The sequence below is a fragment of the Mauremys reevesii genome, linkage group 5 (genome assembly GCF_016161935.1).
Source record: "Mauremys reevesii isolate NIE-2019 linkage group 5, ASM1616193v1, whole genome shotgun sequence".
Taxonomy (NCBI): Eukaryota; Metazoa; Chordata; order Testudines; family Geoemydidae; genus Mauremys; species Mauremys reevesii.
The window spans coordinates 77,034,621-77,051,549 of NC_052627.1; the positions used below are offsets into that span (position 1 = coordinate 77,034,621).

Here is a 16,929-nt window from a genome sequence, read left to right on the forward strand (position 1 = left end):
TGAGAATCAACAAAAACAGTTTCTTACCAATGCTGTGTGCCTGACTGTTATAACTATGTCAGACTCCATTCATTGTACTCCCCCCTTAGGGTTGGATGTGACAAATATACTTTGTACAATCTTTGGTTTAGCCTGAGTTGTATAGAAGGAGCTGCAACTTCGGTATGTTCAAAGAACTCCTAAATTGACAGGGAAAATAGCAGGATCTGTCCAAGGAAAAAATTTTTGCAATTACAAACTTACTTTAAAAACAGTTCTAGTTAATAATATATATTTTTATGAAAGGAAAAAAGCTACAAATATATTTTGATATATATATTTCAGTTGTCTTTATGAGTTCTGTTTCCTCACACTTTGTGATATTATGGGTGTGAAAATGAAATGCAGTGTAAAGATTTTGTGTGTGAGAACCTTTTAAAATTGATTTTTACCATTTAAAAGACACTTATATCAAAAGAGTGAACCTTCATCCTCCCTGCTCAAAGTCTAATCAGACTTTGTGGAGAGAGAGTCTTGAAGATTAGGGGTAGGGATGAAATTCAGACACTCCAAACCCACAGGCAAGCTTTCGGACAACAACACTGCTTTTTAGTACCCTCTATTCCAGTAAGTAGGACTAGTGGCCACTACTTTATCCCTTACGCAGGCTTTCTGGCCCACTGGATAATTTTTTGGCCTTACTTCCAAGCCCCATTATGAGTCCAAACTATTTAGGAACAGAATCTTCCCTGCAATATGAGAGAAACATCTCTACCCAGTCCCAAAGTAACCCCACCCAATGGCACTGTGTGAAGCATCTTGTGCTGGAAAAGGGGTGGAAGCTGGTGCCAGAAACTCTGAGGAAGAGAGCAGGGTGAGAGATAGTGGGTGATAGTAGGAAGCAAAGCATGTGGGATTGGTCAGAATTAGGGACAACACAGCACAAAGAAAGGAGTGGTGGGAGAGTAACAAAAGGGAGCACCAAAATGAGGTGGCAGACACTGATATACAAGACTGTGGAACAGAGGGATAATAAAGTACAGAACCCAGGGGAGATGATACCTACAGGGGTGGCAGGCTTGTAGAAATTTTGGTGATGTCCAGAACCTGCCCTCCTGCAAACTCCACCCCCACCTGCCTAAGGCTCTGGGAGGGAGTTTGGGTGGGGAGGAGGTCTGTGGTGCAGGCCCTGGGCTGGGGCTGGGCATTGGGGTGCAGGCTCTGGGAGGGAGTTTGGGTGCAGGCTCCAGGCTGGGGCAGGGGGTGGGGGGTTAGGGTGACCAGATCACAACAGTAAAATATCAGGACACATTGGGGTGCTGTCAGCCCCGCCCACAGTCCACCCCTGCTCCTCCCAGGCTCCACCCATGCTCCGCCCAGGCTCTGCCCCCACTCTGCCCCAGTCCCGCCCCCTCCACACTGTGCCCTTCCTCATTCCCCCAGCCCCCTGCTGGCTTGCTGTGTCCCTCCTCAGTCCCCCACCACTGCTCACCTTCCCAACCCCCGGCCCGCTCGCTCAGTCGCTCACCTCTTCACCCTGCCAATCACCACTATGGTGCTGACTTCCCATCTGCCAGGTGGGTGCAAGCCCACCCCCCGCCTCTTCTCGCTGAAGCATCTGCCCTCACTCCACCCCCATTCCTCCCCCTTCCCCCAAGTCCCCATCACTGCCTTGCCTCTTCTCCACCTCCTCCCCTGAGCATGTTGTGTCCCTGCTCCTCTCCCTCCCTCCTAGAAAGTGCTAAGCGCCACCAAACAGCTGTTAGGCAGTGGGAAGCGCTGGGAGAGGGGGAGGAGCAGAAACGTGGCATGCTGGGGGGGGAAAGAAGGCGCGGAGGTGAGAGCTTGGCTGCAATTTTTCCCCATGGGTGCTCCAACCCTGGAGCACCCACGGAGTCGGTGTCTCCTTACCTAAATAACAGGACAAATGGTGTCCTGATCATACATTGATTGGGACATGGGACAAAGGATTAATTATTGGGACAGTCCCGATTTTAGCAGGACATCTGGTCACCCTTGTGAGGGTGTAGGAGGAGGTGAGGAGTGCAGGCTCTGGGAGGGAGTTTGGGGGTGGGAGGATGTGTGCGGGAAGGGGGAGGGTGCGGGAATGGGAGGAGGTGCAGGGGTGAGGGCTGTGGGGTGGGGCTAGGGATGAGGGGTTTCGGGTGTGGTGTAGGGGGCTCAGGGCTGGGGCAGAGTGTTGCGGTGTGGGGTGAGGGCTGTGGGGTGGGGCTGGGGAATGAGGAGTTCATGATGCAGGAGGGGGCTCAGGACTGGGACAGAGGGTTAGGGTGCAGGGGGATGAGAGCTCTGGCTGGGGCTGGGGATGAGGGGTTTGGGGTGTGGGAAGGTCTCAGGACTAGGGCAGAGGGTTGGGGTGTGGAGAGGTGAGGGATCCGGCTGGGGGTGAGGTCTCCTCCCCCCGGCAGCACACTCACCCCCACCACTGTCATGCTCCTAGGGCCCCTCTCAGGTCCAGGAAGCCCTCTTGCTTCCCCTGTGGTGGGTGCTGGGGGGTGGGGCTGCCATCACATGTGGGCCTCCTCCCCTGCTGCTGCCCCTCATTGGGGGTGGCGGGTGGGGCTGCCCCTTGCCCAGTGTGGGGCAGGAGCAGTGACTGCGGGCTGGGGGGGCCCTGTGCTGGTGGAGGGTCCCACCGGAAAAGGGAAGGGTCTGAGGCAGAAGGGCAGGGTAAGGGCAGCCTGCCCTGCCACTACTGGATGGCTGGGCACTTGGCTCTGCGGCAGCAGTTGATGCCAGGGGCCAGCAGAGCAGAGTCAGTGTGGTACTGGAGGCTTCGGGGCTGGGGGGAGGTACACGGGGGCAGCAAGTGGGGCCGAGGCATGTGGGGGCAGCAGGGCCAAGGGGAGAGACTGGGTCCCAAACATTGATGGAGCCGGGCCCCTGGGCCCTGAATATTGCTGGAGGCAGGGCACCATATAACACCATATAATGGGCCAATGTAACTTGCTGCCCCTGGATACCTAGACAGTGGCCCCAGTGGGGACATAAAAATGGATGGAGAAAATCAGTAAAGGAAGACAGGTCCAAATTGGAAAAGGGAAAAAAAATAGATGATGTTATTGAGGGAATATAAAACCTGAGAGGGAAGATAAACTGCATTAGCATATTGGAGAGCTAGTGGTGAATAGGAAGGCAGAACAAACTAACAACCCCAGTGCAGCCAGGGTCAGTATTTACTTTTTGATTTTAGAAGAGTTAGTTTTATTTAGAATTTTCAAGATTGAATGGTTGCTATCTTGTTTTCATTTTTTTAATTGACGTGTTCCTAGCCTTGGGTTCATGTGGATACCTACAAGGAAAGGGGTCATCACTTCTCTCAGACCATACACCCCTTAGGATGCTATATATTGCCATCATTTGATTTGGAAAAAATGCTTGACTTCACTGGGACTATATCGGTAGCCCCAGTTATGGGAGTATGGTGGCGTTTGTTATGCGAGCTCTCAAACTGGGGAGGGTGTCTTGTTTGATGTGCATCTAATGCTAGGTGCTTATGTAGCAACAGTTATCAAGAGTGCTTTAATATGTGCTTGGCAAGAAGGCTATAACCTTTATTTTGTATCCAAATCTCATCTCGGGGTTAGAGGTATTAACCCCGAGGTGAGAAATCAAGATGCGATCCAATCTCAAGGCTGGATTACTAGAATGTATTCTATATAGTGCAGCACCTTAAAACCATGCAAAAATTTTGACAAGTGCAGCATGCAGCTACCTACTTATCAAATGAGATTTTTGTAGGGAACTCATTATCCTGTGTTTCATAGTCTGAATTTGCTATCATTTGATTTTAAACTAAATTGTTGATGGTAATGGTTTGGGTGTTAAACAAACTGCCTGATAATCTGTGGCGTAAGCAGCCTGAAAATTCAGGTGAAGAGTGCTGTTTGCTGTGCTGTTGTAGCCATGTTGGTCCCAGGATACGAGAGAGACAAGGTGAGTGAGATAATACCTTGTAATTGACCAACTTTTCTTGGTGGAAAAGGCAGAATTTCTTCCAACAGAATTTGGTCCAATAAAGTATATTATCTCACCCACTTTGTTTCAGGGGAAGAAATAACAAAGTGGCTATGAGATGATGTCCAAATCTGCATATGACCTTCAAAGGCATCCAGTGGCAAATCCCTAGTAAATGAGTCAAACTGAAATAAAGAGGCAAGAGAGAGACAGAAAATATACTAATGGTGGGAGAAAAATTGCCTGTGGTTTTTCGATCTCTAATGAAGGTATTTGTGGATCCACCTCCAGGAACTATTTTAAACACTGGAGTGCCAAAAGAAATCTGACGCCATTCACTGTATTGTTGTCTATCTGTCTTTTTATATATCTTTTCAGTTTTACCTTTGGTCAAGTGAATTGTGCTTCACTTCCCTTTTGCTGTTTTCTGTTCACTCATCTGGCTTTTCCATAAACACTGTTTTTCTGTGTAACTGACAAGAGGTGATGTTTCTAGTGCGAAGAATTTTCTGATTTTTTTTTCTGTCCAGTCCCTACCTCTCATCTTTGATTTTCTTTCTGCTTTTCTTTTTGTTCTAGCTCCTCTTCCCGTCTGTTCTTTGTCTATTACTCTCAGCTCAATTTCCCACATTGTCTCTTCCCTCCTTCTCAAAGATCTCTCTGTCCCTCCTTTTTCCCTTTTTGATGGGTCATATCTTCTTTCCCAGTATGCATTATTGCTGCCTTTCAATTTGATGCACCTTGTTAACAGTGCTGTGTTAGTCCCATGGACCTGCTACAGAAAGTGCTGCATCAAGATTGAGGTCTGTGCTGCTTCAATATCATGAAGTGGCACACTGCTGGGATTACTTGAACCAACAGAACAGAGGTGGAGAAAGATACAATATCTTTTTCCCATCTACCCCTAAAATCAGTAACCCCCCCACAATTTCTGCCAGGGTTTATATATAAATAAAATATATAGAGAAGGCAGGGTATACGTTCAAAATATTGAGTGCACAGTAGTTTATTTCAAAACAGAGATGCCAGCAATAGCAAGCTTGCCCCTCTTTGTCCTTCATCTTTGTAGGCCCAGCTCATGCTGGCCCTAACATGCAGCAACCCTCCAGCCATGCCAACAGGGCTACATATGGAAGGCAAATTCCATGCTTGCCCGAGGCTTTCAGGGCTGGGCCTCCCATGGGATCACCACTGGCCTGTGACCTGCCCCAGTGTGTGTTTGGGTTTCACACAGGGAATTTAACCAATGCCGTGCGTGGGTTTCCTGTTGATTCAGATCCAGCCCTGCTCGGTCACATGGTGCCACTGGGTCCCCTCCCTGTGTGGCAGCTGGCAGATCCAAGCCAGTCAAGTGACCTTGGAGGCCAGGTGAGCTGCAAGCTGCGCTCCATGGGGAGAGGCAGCAGCAACAGTTGGGCACTTCAGAGAGGGGCCAGTGTTTTCTAGGAGGGGAAACTGAAAGTAAAGGAGGAGGTATGACTCGAGCTGTTTGGGGGGTGGCCGAACCTTTAAATTGCCCCTCCCCCCAACTATCAACAGTTACATGTCACCTCTGAATGGGTCCTATGGGAGGACAGAACCTTGGATCTTTCTTTTAGCTGGTCCTATAGTTAATTAGGTTCTTTGCAACCAAAGCCAGATGGAAGTATTATTTCCCTGACTATATCTGTGTAAACTAGAGTGATTTGCTCATTTTCCAGTCAAGATACTTGTTGAGAGCAATATTGAAATACTCCAGAGAGTTTGTAATTTTGGGGGGGGGAATCATACTAACTGTGCTCATGCAATACAATATTGGATTTGAAGTGGCTTAGAAAGTTATTCTACGTAAAACTACTTCAAAATGGAACCCTGAAGTCAATATTGATGGTGATAGACCCGAAGTGCTGACACAGCTTTAGCTGACCCCTAGAGAGGTCTAGTTTCATCCACCTGTAGCACACTTCTTTCAGTTGTTCCTTCTATTTCCTCTGGTCTGGATGCAATGACTAATACTAGGCTGGGTTTTTGCTGTGATCACAAAAAAATGATCTCAGAGTTTAGTAAAAAGGGCATAGTTTCACCAAGACAGAGAACAGACATTGTGTGGAATAACATTCTGGTCACTGGGAATTCAGGCAAGCATCATTTGATCATTTCTGAGTCACTCTTGCCTTGTAACAGTGTTAACCACAGTACAAAGGAGAGCACTGCTTGCTTCTTTTGGAAAGATTCAGACCAGCTAATTTGGTTTAGCTAGCATTTGTGTGAATATGCAAATTGTCGTGCCCCCTGCTTTGAATTGATATTTTGGACATCCATTCACTTATTCCGTCTCCAGCCACAGCTCCTGAAACAAAGGTTATTTATCTGGATTCTCTGCAGCTTGAGTTCTTCAAACCATGATTTGAGGACTTCAATAACTCAGACATAGGTTAGGGGTTTGTTACAGGAGTGGGTGGGTGAGATTGTGTGGCCTGCATTGTGCAGGAGGTCAGACCAGATGATCATAACAGTCCCTTCTGACCTTAATGTCTATGAGCCTATGAGTCTAAAACAACTCCTTTAGGATCCTTGACTCAGACAACAGTGCTTTGAATTGGTGGACCAAAGATAAAACTTTATTTTGAGGACTTCTATTCCAAGAACCTTTATTTGCTACTGGCATCATATGTCAGTTTCTTGGAGTGTAAGAGTGCAGAGGCTTTTAAAGAGCAAGTGTCTTAAAGGAAGTTGCCCTCTGAAATAATCCATATTTTAACCTCCCAAGTGATGATAGTGGTCAAAAGCAATTTTTTCCACTTCAGTAAGATGTGTAAGAATGCACAAGATGGGTGTCATAGCTTTTATCAATTTACAAGTAGAAACAAAAAGCAAAAACCATTAAAGGCCGAGGCTGAAATTTTTGCTATAACACTTCAAGTACCCAGTTGAAATGGGGAAGGGGGGGAGAGGGGTTAATGTAGATTTACTCAGCTGTAGATATTGGAAAGTGTTCACAGAAGTAATAAGAAAATACAGACTCTTATTCATTGGCTTTTTTTTTTTTTAAACCAAGCTGGAAAAAAGTGCTGGTCAAGTAGGGCAACAAAATTTTGGCCCAACATACAGTGGGGATACCTTGACTCCCTTACATCCTATTCGCTCTGTGATCCTCCTTTCTCCCCACCCTTTCACTTATTTCTTTTTACTCCACCTTCATCTACCTTTCCCCTCACCTCTTTCTCTCACACTTTACTTTTCCATTCCTTTGTGGTCTTTTTTCCCCTCTTCTTTACCTTCCTGCTCCATTTCCCATTACGTCCCCTGCTCTGTCTCCTTTCCCTCACTCTGTCCTCAGCCATTTTTTCAAAGGAGTTCTTTAAAATGTGTTTTGCTTTGGTAAAGAGGACTTTTCCTTATCAGAAGAGGTATTGTGTTGCTAGCATAGAAATGACTATGCAAATGAACATATATAATATTGGTATGGGAATGACCATACTTATGCCTGTGTTAAAGTTCTGAATATGCCAGGTGTAAACTAGATGATTCCAAAAGCCTTTTCCAACTCTTTGTGAACTGAGATCTCATACATGGTATGCCTTCACTCCAACCAACCTTCCTCTTGAGCAGAGATGAGCAAAGTTTTTTAGACTAATAGTGGATTTGCCAGGAAATGCAGTTTTCCCCCAACCCCCAAACTATTCACAAATTTAACACAAATTTGCCAAATAGTATCAGCCAGGGGAAAAAAGCCAGATCCACAAAACAGTCAGTGAAGGAGCATGGATCTGAATTTGTGTCTCACAGGTTAGTGCCCTAGCCACTTAATTCTCATTCTCCCAGTGATTAGTCACATATTTTATACAAAGTTCAGTGGAGAGATGGAGAGACCCACCTCAGAATAGCTTATAGCATAGTGGTTAGGGTACTGTCTTGGGAAATAGAAGATGCAAGGTCAAACCCCTCTTATCATGCAAAAGGGGAATTGAACCTGGGTCTCTTACTTCCGGGGCAAGTACTTTAACTGAGCTAAAAGTTATAATGTTGGTACCACTACCTCCTCCTGCTACGTTGTATTCTAACCTTTTAAAAAGGTTGAAAAAGAAATCATTTGGGTAAATGTTGTTTCATTTTGATTCAATGAAATTTTTCAGAATTTTTGGATTTGGTTTGGATTGAACCAAAATCATTTTTTAAACTGCCAGCAAACTAAAAAAATTAGCTCTTCATCCAGCTACATTTCCAAGTGCTTTGTAAACATCTATTTACACCGAGTGCGGCTGGTATTGTACAAAATATCCTAGAAGAAAAATACAGAGAGATGCACTGGAAGACCAGAGGAAGGAAAAGTGTTTGTTTGGTTTGATATATTTTTTTATTCTCTTATAAACCTGGTTTTAGAAGTTCTGTCGATGTTGGTTTGGGCATCTTACAGTCTACTCCTGAAATAATCACTGCTTTCAGGGGAAGTTCAAAACCTGTAAAGGCATATGGGCCCAGGGAATTATCCCTGTCAAGCACACCTCTCCCTTTTCAGCAACACTGGTACAGTTTCCTTGGCAAGGAAATGTTTTTAAATAACATGCACGTTCATTATTATCAAACTGTATATTCTCTGACAGTAAGAAGAAAATTGGGCAGGCCAAATAGTCTTTGATCATTGTTCATGGATATGAATCATATTTCATTCAAGTCTTTTTCTAAGCAACCTACTTCTCTGAACTTTTCAGTGAAGGCCCAGTGAAACAAGTGAAATTAGATCCTTCACTCGTATGGCAAATTCTTATTACCTCTAGTATGTAATATACATTTTGGGCCACGTTGTTTTTATTTAAGAGATGCATCAGATACAGACTAGTCCCCTTGACATGGTTCCTTTTGCCAAGTGTCCTTTGCAAAATGCAAAGGACAATTGAGTAAAAGGCTGGCTGGCTGGCTGTAGTAGTAATATGGTTTAATTAATGTGCTCATTGAACATAATGGTAGAAAGGGATTTTTTCTTGTTCTGGCTAATGATTTTCTCTCTTCACCCGTTTATATATTTGTGGTTTTGCTGTTATTACAAACATTCCTAAATACAGAACTTCAACATGCTGTCACAAATCACCTAGTGTTACTAAAAAATGAAGGCTCATAGCTTAGGAACTCAGATTTTCTCTGCCCTGTTGATGTGCAGGAGGGCATAGGGCACAAGGGGCCTTCCCCTGTTTGTCTCTTAGTGTAGTGAGTAGGCAAGGAGTACTGCTGGGTAGCTGCTACAGTGGCTTTAGCTTTCCCAGAGGGTCCCATTCCCAACTCCACGCCAGCCAGCTGAGTTGGACTGATTCCTGAAGAACACACGCAGCATCTCTTCCAAGAAGGCAAGCAGCTTTTCTACCACAAGGATGCTGGAGGCAGTGACTATCTAAGGTCCAATGTCACCAGGAGCATTGGGTGGGTGCTGCACCTCTGTACACCCCCTACCAGAGGTTAATACTACAGATGAGCTCAAAATGTCTTCCTTTAAAACATCTCAATCTCAAGTATGCCCTACAGAAAATCCCCCAAAGTAAATTCTGTATGGCTATTTGTAGTCAGTGGTGCCAATTTAAATCCTGAATCTGGAAAAGACAGCCGAAGAATTACGGCTTTTGAGGTCTCCAGACAATCACCCTAGAGAAGAATTTCTATAACACATAGTCCTTCTACTCCCTTTTAGGCATGCAGTCATGCCCTATAATTCCTGGGATTTAAGTCCAACATGGGTTTTTCCCCATTCATTTTTCCACTCATTTTAAACCAGCAGTTGTTTTTGTTTTGTTTTGTTTTGTTTGTTTGGTTGTTTTTTTGGGGGGGGGGAGTGGAGGTGTGTGATAAATTCATATAATAATTTATTATAGCCAATCATTACAATAACAACACTCAAAGTAAATTAACATTGTGTGCACTATTAGATAAGAAATTGTTTGCAAGGTCATGACTGCACACAGCATTGTGGATGAATGAAAGAGCATTGCCAAGAAAACACAAACATAAATTTAAGTTCTTTAATTTAGGTGTGGGATGGATAAATAATGATTTGCAACAACCAGGGATCTCTTGTGGCTTTGTTCATATTTTAATAGTTTACTCCTCTTTGCAGTTTCAGTAATTAAGTCTTATGACATTCCAGAAAGCATAAATCCTGCTGAGATGTTTAAGTTTGGAGCATCCTCTTGATGTACAATCAAAATAAAAAAAAAAAAGACACTTACCCAGGATCTTAACAAGCTGTTTTGCTTTTACCTTTGAAACACAATTGAATGGTAAAGTAATGTGGTCTGCTCAAACTGTTTTAGTCGCATTGTTAACTAGAACCTCCTTTTGAAATTCATTGCCTTCAATTATATTTTTTAAAAGAATTTTAATTATGTGACTGAAAAGAATAAAGATGCTCCAGGCTCCATTTGTTTACCATGGAAGGCCTTAAAAAATGAGGACAGAGCTTCCCAGCTCATGCAGGGGTTGCAGATAGAGAGAGATGACTTTTAATTCGACAAGTTCAGAGAGATTTCTTAGTTTGACGCGCATAGCAGGGGGTCTTTGAGCGCCTGGCAATACTTCAGCATTCTGAGCTTTGAAAGTCTTTCCCTGCAGCAGAAATTGTATCAAAAGCCAATGATAATATTCCCTGCAAGGTAAAGCACCCTATTGAAGATTTCTAGAGCTGTTTATTTATTCATCACAGTTTTTTCTTTTAGGACATATCAGGCATATAGGTAATAATTCACATAGACGATAGAAAAATGCAATAAATAAATAAATAAATAAAAATGCCTCATTAATATTTTCCATCTTCCCTTCTTATGCTTCTCCATAGGCCACATGTAGCTATAAAATATGATTGTGCTTGCCCTATATGTATATATAATATATAAAATTTGCTACAAATCTCAGCCTTTCCCTGTTTTTAGTAAAATTGTCACTCTTCTGTCTACCTTCGATCACTAGCTGGGTACACAGGATGTTTATGGCTGTTTCCTTCTTACTAAGCCCTCAAAGTGATAGGTCAATTTTACAGGAGGTTACTCAGTTTTGTAGGAGTCCTTTTAAATCTAAATCTTTAAAGTAGGTTTCAGGTAACTGTTTTCAAAGCCAAGATTAAAGCTTCATTTATATTCAAAAGGTCTGTTTTTTTAAAAATATTTTTGCATTATCTTTATATGAAAAATATATACATATTTTTTTCTCCTCCTATTTTTGTTTTGTTTTTCCACAGCAGAGCGAGGGCTGTGAGACTACGACAACCTGTCCCTAGTGTAATGTCAATGTCGGCTATCACTTTGGCAGAATCAGCCAGCTCAGTGAAGACTAAAAGAGTCCCTCCTCCTGTTTTTTCATCTGCTGGTGGCATTCAAAGTGACCTTGCCTTGTAAATATTGGTGAGTGACCACAAGGGAAAAGCAGTTCCTTGATGAAAAGGAACTTGTTTAAAAAAAAATGTGGTGACCTGTATTTCTTTCTAGAATAAATATTAGGGAAAGTGTCTATACAAAACATATGCAGGATATGTTTGCTGTTTTAATCATAGCTTGGTCTATTTAACTATATTTATTTCTTTACACTGAAAAGCATGTACTGAGCTATAGTAAGAGGCAATCAACATGTGATAATATTTTTCTTATATAACCCCCTTCCCGCCCAGTGGGTGACATTCTCACCCCTGCACCAGTTCCTGAATGCTAGATAAAAAGCCTGGAATAGTATAAAATGGCCTTTAAAGTCCCAAATCTGGCAGGGAAAGAATATTCCCAATGTAGGAGCTAAGGAAGACAGCTGAACCACCCCTCATCAGCTTTGGTGCAAGGGGCATGTATGTGGTGGGACAGGAACAATCACTGCTGCAGAGATTCTGGGCAAGCCATGAAGGTTACTGTAACTTAAAGTGCCTCTCAGGGATGTTTAAATTGTGCAAGAGGCCACTAAATCCACTTTAGCTCCCACCCCTGGCTGAGAGTTCTGTGCTGCACCTCTAAGAGGCACAGCACAGAATCACACCCAGTGTATCTAAGGAGATATTTCATATTGGAATCAGATGTGTGGAGAGTGAAAGTCACTCAGGAGTACAGGTAATTTATATATTGTAGCACAAATATTTTAAATGATTTATTAAATAAAAGTTAACCTGGTTTTTTGAAAAAGTTTGAGTAGTGTTAAATGCAGGGGTGTACCCAGGCTATAAATAACTTATGTATTTTAATTATTTAATCTACAGTGATTGTCACAAAAGAATAAACATTTGTGCATGGTTACCATTCAGTATTATCTGGATTACTGCAATCATCTGGATTAACTCCTATTATGACTACAGGGAAATAACAGTGGTTCCCTAATTCATTGCTATATGGTATCTGTGAGCACAGATTGACATTTTAATGGCTATACCTATCCTTGACGTATGCCATTTTATAAATGGACTGTACCAGCCTTAAAAGACGTAGCTATAGGAAAATTACTGCAGCACCAACCAACAGTGAAAAGCCATTTCAACAGAGGAGGAATTGTTGACTGGTGGTGTCTGTCATTGCAGTAATATTGATGGACATTTGGGTAATTTAATCCTAACCTTGGTTCTGTGGCTGCCCATGACTTTGTTTGGACTGGCTAAGGAAATAAGCAGATGAGACTCTGCATTCTGATTGAGGATCATTTTTACAAGTGAAAGAATGAATAAGTATAGAATTGAATGAATGGATTTTCTTTAACTATGCATCTAGTAATATTTTGTGATGCTGCATCACATTATGCTTCTTCTGAGTTCTGTATAATATGAGGGATGACACGGCATGATTCATTAACAGAAAGTGTCCGTATTTGGCAAAGCTCTGAAGCATGTGATTTGGGTCCTTATTGGGATAAATTCCACCATCACTAACTCTCCTGCAACCCCAAACAAAATAAATGTTCTGCTTGGGTTTATGTGATGCCACAATGTGTCTGAATATCTAGTGGTTGGTACCCAGATGGGTGGTCAATGGCCAGACATTTGGCAGCCAGCAGGAGGAGAAAATGAGATCACATTAACCAGGGATAAGTAAGATCAACTAGGTCAGAACTTGGAAATGGTAACAAAAAACGATTTGGGAAATCACTGCTCTTCCATTTAAAAAAAAAATCAATTCTTTGATTTTTCTTGAGTGGTACTTTTGTCTTTTTATTTAAAAAGGTGATTCTGCAGTAATAGAGTTGAGAGAGATTCAGGCAATCAGCTCAGATACTTCGCTTGTTTTCGTGAAGGATGTAAACAAAAATGAATGGTATAGCTTTAGTAATGACTGTACTGTGCAATTTATAATTCAGCCATATTATTAACTCTTTGCATAGTTTGTTGCTTTCTTTAAAATAAAAAAAAAATGAAACTTTAGCAGATGCTTCATCAACCATTTGACACAGCTGTGGACCCTCAGTCTCTCTTTATTTGTCCATGTATTGGGCATCTATACTTATTACCACTAGGTCCCCTGAATGGGTACGTGAATCAGTGCTCATTGTTTTTCATTATGCAATTTATGAAATTATTAAATTTAAATTCTGAAAGCTCTTTCCAGAGCAAGACTAATAGGCTAATAGTAGATAATAGGTTGATCATAGGATCTGTTGGGACTAATTTTTCTGCTAGTTGAGGTAATACCTTCACGAATCTATAGTCTATTTTGATAAAATGCCCAAAATAGGTCATAGAGCAGCTTTGTAGAAACTGGTATGTGAACAGAGTGGATTAAAGTAGCATTATTATTTGTTTGTTGGTTCATTTTAAAAACTTTTTGTTGAAATGAAATGTTTCATTTCATTTCATTTCATGACCTATTTGCTTTTCTTTGGGGTGGGGAGGGGAGATAACTCTCTCTCTCTCTGGCCCAATACATATTGTCATTCATAGTGGCAATCCATAATCACTGGGCCAGGAAAAGAAAATGAGAATGACTCCATAGCCTGGTAGCTTGGGCATTCAACTATGATGAGGGAGACCCAAGCTCAAATTCCTACTCCAGTGGCTATTTAATTGTTTATAAAAAGTAGAACAGCTTCAATAGGAAAGATTGAGAAAGTCTTGTACAATGATATACCATAGTCCACTTGATGGGGCACTCACTTAAGAGACAGAAAACCCTTGTTTAAATCCCATCTCCTCATAAGGCAGAGGGGGAGTTGAATTGGGTGAGTTTGCTAACCTCTGGGTTAAAGGTTATAATCCTACTTTTTCCCTCTCCCCAGACTGTTTTGTGAATCTAGTCCTTCTTTGCATTTGTCAAAATGCCAAAAATTGAAACGAAACATTTTGTTTCTCAACAATCTGAAACATTTTGATGTTTTTTCTCTTTGGTTGAAACTATTTGGTGACCTCGACACAAATTCATTAATTTGGGGTCAACCAAAACTGCATTTTTTGTCAAATAAACTGTTTGCTGAAACAGTTTTGTCCAGCTCTGACAATATGCTAGGTGCTTTTCTAACCAAATAGGCACAAGCAGCTCACAAAAATCAGAGTTATTTACCTATAGGATGAATAGAAAATGACCTGTGGCAACATCCAGCTGTCAAGAGAAAGGAGTGACTTCGTACAGTGACAGTTTTCCTTATTTTGTTTTCCATTTTCAGTTTGTCTCAGTCATATATTTCAGTCTGATCTGGCAGATGGTTCTGTGATCAGTTGCTCACTGTTTCCTTTGCATTTTCACACATTTAAAGTTTTGTTTGTATAACTAATTTGGTACCAGTATCATAGGCATTCTAGAGAGTTCATGGACCTTTAAAAAAATAACAAAACAAACAAACAAAACTTCCTGTCTGAATGTGGAACAAGTTAGCAAGGATGAGGAGCCAATTGCTGGTCTCAACTTATTGCAGGAGAATGGCGTTAACCTTTTACTGGTTATCTTTTTTTTTTTTTAAAGTCTCAGACTATTCTTCAAAAGATTTGTGAAATCTAGTGGCAGTACTACACAGAAAGCTTTAAAGACAAGTTTACCCTTTGAAGCCAATGGCTTCGAACTACACATGGAGGATTAATCTTAATGAGGACACTTCCATGCAGTTTGGTACAAATATTGATTGATGGTGCACTCTAAATTAGCTTCCAGTAACATAAACCATCTTCAGTACTAAACGTTGTTGTTCTCCATTAAGGTTAAATAAGGGATTTTGTTAGACAAGAATTCTAAGTTTTCCTTTTTATTTAAATGGTTTTCCTTGGGTGTTAATTTTGTTTCTCTTGTGTTTTCTGAATTGATGAGAATCTGCTGGAAATGAATGTATAATGCTATTTCATTTTTGAATAAATAATTGTGAAAACAGGAGGAGTAATTCAAGAAACATACCAAATACAATCAGTAAATACAATAAGTACAAAAAAATGCAGGAAATCATTGTGATCCATGTGGTCCTATTAGAAACTGAGCCTACTAAATAGTAGGGAAATGTTTGCACAAATATTTGTTTACATTAGAAAGAAAATTTTGATTAATTGTTTTCAGGGCTTTTTTAGGCTCATTCTGTGAAAACATTTGAGCTGTTCCAGTGTACACACCTGAAAAGAATATTTTCAAGTTTCCAAACTGGAACGTTCTCTGAAAGTGAATTACAAATTATGTATTGGATTAAAAAATTCACATGGATTAATTATGTAGGTCATCCAATAAGGGAACTGAAACAATACCTGGAAAATTACAGAGCTAACCAATAGAAAATGCAGGATATTCACGATGAATTATTTGTGAATAATATTCAGAGCAAGAAATCTTCACAGAAGAAATTATGAATAATTTTGAATAACAAATACATTCCAAAAATTCACAATTGGTTCTTAGCTAATTCAAGAATATTCAAAAGTGAAAACCATTAAATAAATTAATCATTTCAATATATTGGCTTGTCTGTATTAGACACATACTTAGAAAAATGAGATGCAGCTATGGAAATCATAAAAATAAGTCTCTTGTTTGGAGAATACTTTGATAAGTTGCTTTGTCTAATTACACAGGAAGCTCTAAAATGAGTTTTATTCAAATCTTTATACAATGAAACATATTGTACTCTATGTAGTTACATCAAAAGCTTTCAAACACCAGCATTTAAAAAAAAAAGCTGACCATGTGGCAGTGCTTCAAGGAGATAAGTAGCTGTCTGAAGCATCCAGGTCAAAATAAGCTTGTGTATACTTCTGTAATTTTGCTACAGTTTCTGGATAGTGTTTAAATAAAATATTTTATATTGCACTACCTAAAATGTCTGTTTCATGGTTAATGTGGAAGATTTTTTCCCCGTTTTAATTTGCTTTCCATTTTTGCTGTTCTAATTACATAATATGCATGGGTGCTAGTTTAATTTTAATTGTTTAGGGATAGGTGTCCCTAGCCTCTGTTTTCCAGAAGCTAGAAATGGCCAACAGGGGATGGATCACTTGATGATTATCTGTTCTGTTCATCCCCTCTGAAACACCTGGCATTGGCCACTGTCAGAATACAGGATACTGGGCTAGATGGACCATTGGTCTGACTCAGCATGTCTGTTCTTATATTCCCCCAAAGGGCAGGTGAGTGGGAGGCAAAATCACAAAGGTGAAAGGTCCATTCCAAGAATCAGATTTGAATTTCACAATTCAGGAATATTTCTTTCTCAGACAGTTTTGAATCTTTTTATCTTATTTTAAAACGTCAATGGTAGTTCTGCTTTAAGTGTTTAGTCTAAAGCAAAGCAGTCTAATGCAAAACTTACTTATATGCATGTGGACATAGGGTGAGAGGGAGAGAGAATTATCAGATATATCAGTGATGTGTTTCTTCAAATATGAATCATTCTCATGAGCAGAATGTAAGCTTTGTGGTGTCTTTTGGGGATTTGCATGCTAGACTTCTGAATTTTTCTTCAGGAATAAATAATCAAATTATAACATCATGAAATTTCATCAGTATGTGTTGAAGATGTTTTCTCCTCCTATGGTGTTTAGAAATGAGCTCAAGCTGAAAATTTCACATGTGGATTTCAAATATTCTG

At 41.0% G+C, this 16,929-nt stretch overlaps 1 protein-coding gene across 1 annotated transcript in view; it reads left to right on the forward strand.

Annotated features, from left to right (window-relative positions):
• TENM3 (teneurin transmembrane protein 3) overlaps positions 1-16,929 on the forward strand; it is a 2,204,264-nt gene that overhangs the window by 966,018 nt on the left and 1,221,317 nt on the right. Inside the window, exon 8 of the mRNA XM_039540233.1 lies at positions 11,156-11,318. The gene's annotated coding sequence lies outside the window, so the exon portion shown is untranslated. The remainder of the gene's footprint in view (positions 1-11,155; positions 11,319-16,929) is intronic.